We start from the raw sequence: 11,581 nt of genomic DNA, 5'->3' as shown, positions 1-11,581 counted from the left end.
CCAGTTAGCCCCCTTAACAATTGATGATCAACCGTTAGAGGTGGTTAGCGCACATAAGGTCCTGGGGCTTATTATTCAGAATGACTTAAAGTGGAATGAGCACATTGCATCAGTAGTTGCTAAGGTATCGAAACACGAGCATATTCCACGTGTTTTACGTCGGGGCGTTGTCCCAGCAGCTGACCTAGTCTCAATTTACGTGTCTTTGATTCGCTCTATTTAGGAATATAGCTGCGTAGTTTGGCATTATGCTTTTCCTTTCTATTTGTCTGAACAGTTCTAAAGAGTCCAGAAAAGAGCTTTTGGCCTTATCTTTCCCAAACAAACCTATAGCAGGGCACGTGAACTTGCTGACTGCCCAAGGTTGGACGTACGCCGCAATGATCTTTGTATTAGAACTTTAAAGAAAATTGACGGGACGGGTGCTCTCTCAAAGCACCTGCCAATGAAGTGGGTGAGCGCGCATGGACGTACGATGAGAAACCCTACCCACAGAACCCTATATAAGTGTAGAAGGGAGCGGTTTAAAAGAAACTTTTTCCCTAGTGCAATAATTTCTTTTAATAATAATAATTAGAATTTATATTTTGATATAATGTGTATATTCAATATGTTTTTAATAATTTTATTGTAAATACACATTGTAATTCATTTTTAAATGCGTAAATAAACTATTACCTTACCTAACTACTACCTTATTACCTTATATTGTTACACAAGCTGCACCACTATGGAATTAGAGGAATAATCAATTACTGGTTCTCGTAATATTTGTCAGGCAGAACACAATCAACGCAAATTGGTTCTTCTGTTTCTGGTAAAGAAAGAATAGTCTGCGCTTAGGGTTAGGGTTAGTCTGCTAAACAATCTCGAGATCATTGTTAATGAGGAATTGTTTAAATTGTATGAGTGGCTACATTCAAACAACGGCTAAATCTAACTTTGTTATTTTCCATCCTTACCATCGAGAACTAGGCCATGAAGAAGTCAACCTTAAAATATTTGATAACAATTCTAAACAATTAGTATCTCTCTAACGTCAAACATGTGTGAAGAACCTTGGAGTTCTAATTGATGGTTTTCTTTCTTCGAAGCACCACATTGATTATATTTCGACGAAAATAAGCAAAGGAATTGGCGTTATTTCTAGGCTTAGGCATCTGGTGCCGTTTACTACACTTTTAAATATTTACCGCTAGCTAATCGAACCCTATATTTCTTATGGTCTCGTTGCTTGGGATCAAGCTACAAATACTTACGTAAACAAAATTGTCATTTTAAAAAAGCGGGTTCTTCGCTTAATGCATTTTTCAGACTACAAATCTCACACTGTTCCTCTTTTTGTTAGTTCCTGAATCTTATCAGTGAAACTGTTTTATTTTAAATTGGTTGCCTCTTTGGTACATGATGTTGCTAATCAGCTTGCCCCACCCAATATTTCCAATCTATTTATTCCTTCCGAAAAGATTCACCCCTACCCCACACGCCCAAGGGGGGGAGGGGGCTCCCATATAAAAAGGGGAGGGATGCTCGTAGAAAATTTTAAATCAAACCCCTAAAGGAGACCAATTTGGGCGTGGCTCAGGCTTTTTTTGACCCCTAAAGGAGACCATATTAAAACACAGAGAAACAAAAAAATACCGTGACTTTTATAACGACAAAGACATTATCATGTAATACTTTCACCTACCTGAAACACATACACACTTTTATATTTCTTCGCGCGCAACCCTAAAGGAGACCTTTACGGCTACATCAAGTTGTTTTTTGCCCAGAACACCCTAAGTGAGACCAAATCCGAAATTTACACCCCTAAGCGAGACGAAGAGCATCCCTCCCCTTTCTATATGAGAGTTCCTCTCCCGAAAAATATCCAAAATTTCAAAATCCTTCGAGTGTCGCTTACAAGGAATTTGGACACGGCTGGTCAACCGTTCACTTATTCAGTGCTCTCACCGTATCGAGGCTCAAGTGAGGCGTTGACTTGCCGTGTCCAAATTCGTTGTAAGGGGGCCTCATACAAATCCTTATAATTTTTCACCCTCGGAATCTGGGCAGCCTGTGACGGCATCAGCAGGCGTTGCACAGTGTTGTAACATCGTCGGTTTCATGAAACTTCGTCACACTGTTTTGTTTAACTTCCATTACGACACAAGTTTAAGGAAAAGTAAAACGTAACGGTTGCAACGATGGGGTCGTACAACACCTATCACAGCTACTAAACCTATACAGCCACTACATGTACTACAGCTAGTACACGTACTACAGCTACTAGACCGACTACACCAACTACAGCTACTACTAGTGCCTTTTGTTTTCTTAAATGTCAGCTAAAAACTTACTTATTTCCTGTAGCTTTTAAAGCGCATCCTGTTTGATATCTACTCTTATTAGTATTACTAACTAAGTTTATTATCATCATTATACATATTGTATTTTATTAATAGACATGTAATTAGTTTTACTAATTTGAACACAACCTTCATCCTTAATTATTCATGTTATATCTCACTTTGTTACACTATTTATTGCTCAACTTTAGTTTATTTCTCATTGTACAACTGACGATGGATGATGTTTCATCCGAAACATGTCTTGATTAAAGATGAATTTCAAAAACATCATATGGATCATCAAAGCGATATCTTACTTGGTGCTGCTACGAAGTTTCGGTATTATTATTATTATTATTATTATTATTATTATTATTATTATTATTATTATTATTATTATTATTATCATTATCATTTTTATTTTTATTATTACATCAACTTTACTGCTACTACACCTACGATAGTAGATGGTAGTACCTCCTACTTTCGGGACAAAATCATGTGTCCCCATACATGACATACCTACCAATCTCTTTCCCAAGCTCTCTCTTATTCTCGGATTATTGTGGGAAGTGCCTCTCAGCGTTTTATCCCAACACAGACGTTTCGGTTTCTCTTTTCTCAGTTGTCCGTCATTTGTGAAAGATAAGGCAAGAAAGAACAGATTGGAAGTTTGTGGTTGGAAAATTGAAAGGATACCAAAGCACCTTTAACAAATTTCGCTCTGGAAAACTACATGTACGTAAGTCCCACCAAGCAGCTAGTAGACTAATTGTAGATGCATATACGTAAGTCTTATGTCTCGCTTTGCGACAGAACTGAAACATCATTGATCCATGTTAAACTCTCTCATAAAGTTACAGAATTTGATCGTTGACTTTGAAGTTACTTTGAGTTATGCGTAAGGATAAACCCTCTACATATTAAACATGATCGTTTTATCGTGATACTTGATAATGTAATAACCACATCAAATTGTAATTGCAGAGTAATTTCTTTCCGTTGACGAAGCCATTGCTTGACCTGACCATTTGGGAGTCAGGGTGGCTTAGTGGTTATCTATCGAGCCTCCCACCACTGCTAGCCGGGGTTCGACTCTGGCCTTGGCCAGCATGTGGGTTGAGTTTCAGTCGATCTCTGAAAGGGGGAAATTACTAACATAAGGGATCTCTAAAAGGGGGATCTCTAAAAGGGGGAATCTCTAAATTACTAAAATAGGGAGTCTAGGAGGGGGAATCTCTAAAATGGGGAATCTCTAAAAGGGGGAATTACTAAAATGGGGATTCTCTAAAAGGGCAAATTTCTAAAATGGGGAATCTCTAAAAGGGGGAATTAATAAAATAGGGAATCTCTAAAAGAAGGAATTACTAAAAGAGGGAATCTCTAAAATGGAGGATCTCTAAAATGGGGAATCTCTAAAAGGGGGAATTACTAAAATGGAGAATCTCTAAAAGGGGGAATTACTAAAATGGGGAATCTCTAAAAGGGCGAATTTCTAAAATGAGGAATCTTTAAAAGGGGGAATTAATAAAATAGGGAATCTCTAAAAGGGGGAATTACTAAAAGGGGGAATCTCTAAAATGTAGAATCTCTAAAACGGGGAATTAATAAAATAGGGAATCTCTAAAAGGGGAAATTACTAAAATGGGGAATCTCTAAAAGGGGGAATAACTAAAATGAGGAATCTCTAAAAGGGGGAATTTCTAAAATGGGGAAACTCTAAAAGGGGGAATTGATAAAATAGGGAATCTCTAAAAGGGGGAATTACTAAAAGGGGGAATCTCTAAGAGGGGGAATCTCTAAAATGGAGAATCTCTAAAATGGGGAATCTCTAACATGGGGAATCTCTAAAAGGGGGAATCACTAAAAGGGGGAATTACTAACATGGGGAATCTCTAAAAGGGGGAATCACTAAAAAGGGGAATCTTCAAGACCGCAAAAATTAAGAGCGGTCTGATCCATTGATTTTAATGACAAGCATCCTTTTGAACAGTGCAATTTTTGACCGTGGGTGCAATTCACACAGAAATGCCTGCTATTAAAATATCAACAAAGTACTGTTTCTATCTTAAAAGTGCGGACGAAACATACATATGAAGGAAACATACAATATGAAAGTTGTAAAGCTGGAACAGAAGCTGGAAGACAAATTAATGGCTTTAAAGTCAGAAAACCTTGCTCATTACATTTTGAAAAAACATACAACGCAAGGGGAGTAGAGAAGCGAGTCCTTCTAAGCACCTTTGACAATTCACCATTACAGTCAAGCAAAAGAAGAAGCAAAAGAATAATCTTATTTTTGACATTTGGATGCACTGTGGGATATCAGCCGTGAGAGGAATTTAATAACGCACTGTAAACATGAAACAATGTTTTTGTGCTGTAAATCCTTTAAAATCTTGGCCTCCTTGATAAATGTAGCCGTAAAATCCTGAGCTGTACTTAACAGCTTTTTTACAATAACATTTTCTGTGGGCTTTCCTTCAGCTTGAAAACACCAAAAACACGGCTCCAAAGGTCCCTTGACCTATCACTTCTTGGCCGACTAGGTCTTCCCACCGAAACTTCAGTAAACCAGCAAATCCGTCAAGCTTTTTCCTTTTACTAGCAAAAGCCAAGATAAAGTGAAATTCAGCCATGTTCAACTTGGCTGAGAAAAGCAAAACATTGCGTGTCGCGAAAAAAAATTTGTTTATGGTTTCCCGCCATCTCGAACATCTTTGGGAGAATTTAGTATTGCTTTAATTGGTCTTAAAATTAAGGAAATTACTCGAAAAGCCAACAATATAACACAAGGATGGTGATGATTCTACATAATTCTTATTACTACTGAATTTAGTTGTACACTACTGTTGCATGAATGGCTTTTTTTGTATGCGTCAGAGAAAAGTAAATACCATCATGTTTTCCCACCATTTCTATTTGCAGACAGGCAATCTAATTATTTGTTACCCTACCTGACATGAGATGCCTGCGGATGGTGGCTGTAAAACTTGACTATGTTTAACACAGCAAAAAGGGGAGCGGTGTTCATTGCAAAGAATTATACATTGCTAATTTGCAAGGCCAATCTGTTAGCTTGTGAAGGCCGACTAATACGAATCCCACTGCCACTGATGTTGGCTTGTGAACACTTTGTCCTCTGTGGAGCCCCCTCTTTCGTTATAAGGCTAGCGGTGGAGAAACAACGCCAAGTGAGCCGATCGCTAGGTCTAAGGCGTGTCAACAACCTTCACTGATGCATTTATGGATACATATATTAAATAAATATTAATATACTGTATGAGAGAGTTGCGATCGCGGTAAGAAGGTGCCAGCTGCTAATGTTTTGATGCAGCGCTATCTGAAAGCCATTTCCTACCCAGTGATTGATGACTGTCACACTTTCTTAGGAGTTACAAAGATGTTAAGAGAAACCCCTTTTTAGAGATTCCCCCTTTTAGAGAATCCCAGTTTTAGTAATTTCCCCTTTTTAGAGATTCCCCATTTTAGAACTTCCTCCTTTTAGAGATTCACCTTTTAGAGATTCCCCATTTTAGAGACTCCCCCTTTTTAGAGATTCCCTCTTTTAGTAATTCCCCTTTTTAGTAATTTCCCTTTTTAGAGATTCCCCATTTTAGTAATTCCCCCTTTTCGAGATTCCATATTTGAGTAGTTCCCCCTTTTAGAGATTCCCCATTTTGGAGATTCCCTATTTTAGTAATTCCCCCTTTTAGAGATTCCCCATTGTAGTAATTCCCCCTTTTAGAGATTCCCTATTTTAGTTATTTCCCCTTTTAGAGATTCCTCATTTTACTAAATCCCCCTTTTAGAGCTTCCCCATTTTAGAGATTCTCTCTTTTAGAGATTCCCCCTTTTAGAGATTCCCCATTTTAGTAATTCCCCCTTTTAGAGATTCCCTATTTTAGTGATTTCCTATTTTAGTAATTCCCCCTTTCAGAGATTCCCTCTTTTAGAGATTCCCCCTTTTTGTAATTCCTCCTTTAAGAGATTTCCTATTTAAGTAATTCCCCCTTTTACTCTTGATTCCCCATTTTTGTAATTTCCCCTCTTAGAGATTCCCTACTTTAGTAATTCCCCCTAGATACCTTATTTTAGAACTTCACCCTTTTAGAGATTCCCCATTTTAGTAATTCCCCTTTTTAGAGATTCCCGGTTTCCCATTCCCCGTTCTCCGTTCCCATTTCTCCGTTCCCATTGCCGCATTCCCCATTCTCTGTTTTACAACTAGCCGTTGGTATTCCTTTTACTGGGTATGTTTATTTTGTCAGTTGTGAGTGACGCAGGCACGCAAACAATCTTCCTGTATTGCTTACACTTAATTTATTTGCGGCCGAATTCATTATTCAGACAAGGAACATTGCAAAGTGATTTAAGAATTAAGCGAGACTTGTAAGGTAAAATCTTGATTGGAATTCTGCTGAGTTAAAACACTTGCCTTGATGGATTACATGAGATAGAAAGTGCATGCGTTAACGTGGGTTGTGTCTGTATAGCAGCCACAAAGGTTAATCAAAACTGATTAGTAAATACTGTATCTTCTGAGTTTGGTGCGAGTAATTTATTTAACCCCGTCAAATCACTATTACAGAGTTCTTGCCAATGATTGGCGAAGCTGTCGCTTGACATCACAAGAAAAAGCATCTGTTTGGAAAAACAGTGGTAAGTCGCTCATCATTACTTAAATTCTTGTAATTTTGTAGATGACTCATGCAATGAAAACAAGCTCTAATTACACATAACTTGTGTTGTGTTATGTTATCTCTAACTAAAGTTACGGTGAAAAAGATCACTGCCATTGTTCATGTAGAAGACACGTCTTTCCATGCACGCGTGATCCATATATGATTCAAATTTCCCTTTTGGATGAACTAAGAATTTAAAGTTCACTTCACTCTCAAGTGCTCAGGGTTAAGCTAATTGTGGCGAATGTAGATTGGCTTATGAATAGTGTGTGCTGCTACAATTGTGACCCGGTATTGAATTACAATATGAGCATGTAGCTTCCAACATTGGATTTGACCTGAGATAACTCAACTGCATTTTATCCTAAATGCATGCCTTAAGCTGTTTAATTTGGAGGGCTTGTATTGGAAATGGAATCCTTGTTTTTTTAAAATTTTCTTTAAATGGAGGTTTAAACTTATCACAAATAGATGAGCTTGGGAACTGGTGCCAGAAGGTTAGTGGGGAGCAGCCCGTAAGCCAAAGGGGAGGTATCCATGGCAACCCTGGAAGCGGGAACCACCCCCACACGCAGCCGCTAACTGGCACCGTCATACTGAGTAATCAGTGGAAACAACTTACCTGACCCATACTTACCTAGAGATCATCAAGGAAGCGGCAGGGCCAGGAAGGGGCGAGAATCCGCAAAGATTCACTAACAAGAGCAATTGATCCGCAAAGATCAACAAGCAACAAAGCATGAGAAAAGCAACATGACACAAAGGCCCTGCAAATCCCCAAAGGGCCACCCCGCAGGTCACGTACCGTAAGGGGTGAAACTGCTGACTGCATTAGTTCGAGTCTAACTTAGCCTAAATTATATTTAGCCACATTAAAATAGCAGAGGGTAACCAAGAATCCTGGACAAGATTGTTTACTACATGTACATGAACCTGGTCCATATCTAAAAAAATTATGCATGAATTAAGTCTTAAAATTGCCATTTTCCCCTCCCCCTAGCTCAGTCGGTAGAGCAGCGCTGATCCAACCCGTAGGTCATGGGTTCAATTCTCACCCTGGTCAGAGTTTTTCTCCGTCCTTGTGTGTGTCCATTTCCATTAGTAGGGCTAACGCTCACATGATTCATATGGGGTAGAAAACTAGAACTTCACATTACACTCTAATCAGTTAAGATTGTTATACCAAGATGCATATTCATAGAGGTTGTAACATTGCATTACTTAATTGCTTTCGCGTCTTCTAAGTGACGTGTTGGGTACAGGCTAATTATTTCGTGTTCTTTGCAATGACCGACTGAGCAGAATGCTCAAAAGGAACCACCGATTGTGTTAAATCCCTTGCAAGTCTTTAGATTTGTTTTACAATGCGATACAAAAGTGAACAAGTTTGTACCAGCTACACATTATATGAAACGGTCTACCAAAACTTTTCACTGAGAAAATAACATGATATCATATTTCTTGCTGTTGCGATGGTAAACTGTGCTTGGATGGTAGACCGTTGAAAAATGAAATACATGATAAATTATGTACAGGATTTCTAACTGTGTGAACTTTATTGTAAATCATGTGGTAATGTATTGGATTGAGTGGAAAAGAAAGTACCAGTTGAATTGTGCTGTTTCCTGGAAGACACGATTTTCAACTGTAATGCCACCAGCTCCATTGACGTCACCTAGGAACACAATAAAATAGTATTGTGTTACGTAATATGAGCCATGTATAACTTTTGGAGCATCAGATCTGCAGTTAGCAGATGATAAGTCCCAACACTTGAAAATCGATGCCACCGTATGTCAATAATTAATATCCTTTCGTGTTTGATAAAATGTGCTTTGCAATTCGCGTGCAAACTTCTGGAATGTTTCAGAGCTTATACAATATCTAACAATTGTTTCTTTAGTTCCTGCTTTTTTAAGTTGAAAATTTTCCCTATAGGATTCAAATCCAGACTGGCAAAATTATTGGAATCAATCAGACAACAAGTTGCAAAAATAGTGGAGACACTTCACCTTCCTGGGGCGTTATTAATTTACCTATTATCTCTCACACTGCAGCTCAATTCCCCCCCCCCCCCCACCCGTCCCTCCCCCCCTTATCAAAAAAAAATTGTTGAAAACTTAAACAGTCAACATTGAAAGGGGGAGAGGGGAGGGGAAGTGGGAAAGGTTTAAATTCTAGATACGGTGGGTATTGGAAGCTAGAAAAGTACGTGTTTTTTAATAAAAGTGTGTCCACAATTGTGCAACTTGTTGTACTATAGCAACTAGAAAACTTTTGTTGGTATTCCTTTCACATGTTATACCACAGTCAATCAGTTGTGAGTGACGCTAGTAATTCATGCAGCCCGTCTTTGTACTGGGTAAGTAAAGTACATGCCCAAGGAAACAGGTGTTATGTCCAAGCTTCAAACTTCGACACCTTTCGATTTTGTTTCAATGGAAACCCAATGCAAGGTCTAAGTGCAGTCTTTGATCCTTTTTCAATCATTTGCAAAGTAGGAAATACAAATACCTGAAGCTCTGCTTAAGAATGTATTTTAGAAATTCATGTTTTCTGTCTATGATCAGAAGCAACTACAAATTATGGACACTTTTTGCGATGAAACATATGCATCTGGCAACTGAAATTGTTTTAGTTGCCAGCTGGCGCCTGCACCAAAGAGTTGATTTCGGACCCTGCATGTAATCCCTCAAGGCACTGTTGTAAGTCGGCAGAATTCCAATCAAACTTCACCTTACAGTTAAGTCTCTTTTAATTTTTACATTCTACTTCATTACCAGTGGCTTGTGGCTTACATGAGATTTCAAAACAACAGACACATGAAGTCAAACTCCACAGTGCAGTTGTTTATTACCATGTCATCCCTTACAGACAACGATTACTTATTAATTTCATAACAGCAACATTAAGAACACCTGTTGCAAACTTTTGCTTGATCAATAGGCTTACATGTGTCATAAAAACGAGAAATGTGGTCATAGAAGACCAAGCAGCTGTATTAAGAATCTCTTGCAGGCTGACTGAATTCCCTCTAGCTAACAGTAGTGGAGGCTGCTCTGGTGCTATGTGGATTGAACTGCATTGTGTCTATTCCAGCAGCATCCAGTGAAATCTTAACCCAACTACAGAGTATCCCTTCTGATTCTCTTGTAATGCTTGTAAAACTGATGAGTAAATACTGTATCTTCTGAGTTCAGATATGTCCAGAAATGCCCCAAATTAGATGCACGCGGATTTCAATAAGCGTCACAAAGTGTCCCCTTGCTCTTCTCCCTGACTTCAACATCACTCATGTTATGGAATATGGACAAAAAATGTCACAAAATGTCCCCCAAATGCTGTTCTTTAAGTAAAGATTAACTGCTGCATTTACCCTAAGCTAAAAATAATGCTAACCTTTATCCTTACCTTGTTGTTGAAAATAGGTAGCAATTGCCTAGACTTAAAGGGACACTTCGTGTCGGATGTCAAAATTGGATGTGCATCTAATTAGGTGCATTTCTGGGCATAAGTGTCTGAGTTCGGTGCAAATACTCTTAACTTTGAGGTGTGTAAAAACACAGTTTCAGCATAACGTTACGTAATATTTAAACTATTTTTGAAGAAATAAAACATTTTAAAATTTTTGACAAGATATGTTTCAACGTCATACTTATGCCATCTTCAGTTGTGATGAGTTTTACAATTTGAATTGAAACCTATTCATAAGAAAAATACAATGGTTGAATTGATATACTTACACTGTACGCAAAACGCAAAACAAATTAAATGGATTCTTTTATATAGCTTACATACTTAGATACTTATTGTCTTAACAAAGCCGGTAAAAATGAAAAAGAAAAAGTTTGTTGTAATTTTAAACTGAATAACTAACGAGACTTAACTGAAGGAGATAGGCCAAAATGTTGTGGTTGTTGGTTATTTTTACTGCATAAGCTGTATCAGGATATCCACTTTAGAATATACTCAACGCCATTATTTTCAAGAGAATGGGTGATATTTTCCACCACGACTATCCACTTCAGAATGAGATACTTAGAACACTACCAGGGGATGGGTGGTAATAATTTTACACCACGTTTACAGTTACTGTAGTACAGTATCTCTTAAGAGTGGCAGCTTTATTCCGCAGTTATTACACTATGTTTGCATTGTGATGTGTGTGGGATTAAATGATTTTTGTTAGGAGAGTCAAATCTTATAGAAGTATTCTATTCAGAGACTAATTTTGATAGACAAGACAGTGTAATAACCTCATCAAATCACCTTTGCAGAGTTCTTTCCCTTGACGAAGCCAGTCTGCTTGAGCTCACACAAAACAGCATCTGTTTGGACCAACAGTGGTAAGTTGCTCATCATTACGGAAAGTTTTATTGTATACATGTATGTACAATATATTAAAATGTATGACCCACGTGATGCAAACAAGCTCTGATTACATATAACTTTTGCTAGATGGTATGTTTGTGGGTTACAGTGGAAACAATCCCTGCAATTATTCATGTAAAAGACACCCTTTTTTCCTGCACTTGTGATCCATATACATCTATCATTCAATTT

At 38.0% G+C, this 11,581-nt stretch overlaps 1 protein-coding gene across 1 annotated transcript in view; it reads left to right on the top strand.

The window, feature by feature from the left end:
• The first annotated feature begins 2,907 nt into the window (after positions 1 to 2,907).
• LOC137974450 (tetratricopeptide repeat protein 28-like) overlaps positions 2,908 to 11,581 on the top strand; it is a 38,346-nt gene continuing 29,672 nt past the window's right edge. Inside the window, exons 1-3 of the mRNA XM_068821456.1 lie at positions 2,908 to 3,071; positions 6,925 to 6,995; positions 11,296 to 11,364. The gene's annotated coding sequence lies outside the window, so the exon portion shown is untranslated. The remainder of the gene's footprint in view (positions 3,072 to 6,924; positions 6,996 to 11,295; positions 11,365 to 11,581) is intronic.

This window comes from Montipora foliosa, chromosome 10 (assembly GCF_036669935.1).
Source record: "Montipora foliosa isolate CH-2021 chromosome 10, ASM3666993v2, whole genome shotgun sequence".
Lineage (NCBI taxonomy): Eukaryota > Metazoa > Cnidaria > Anthozoa > Scleractinia > Acroporidae > Montipora > Montipora foliosa.
The sequence above is the reverse complement of the archived record's forward strand: the minus strand, read 5'-3'. Positions and strand labels throughout refer to the sequence as shown.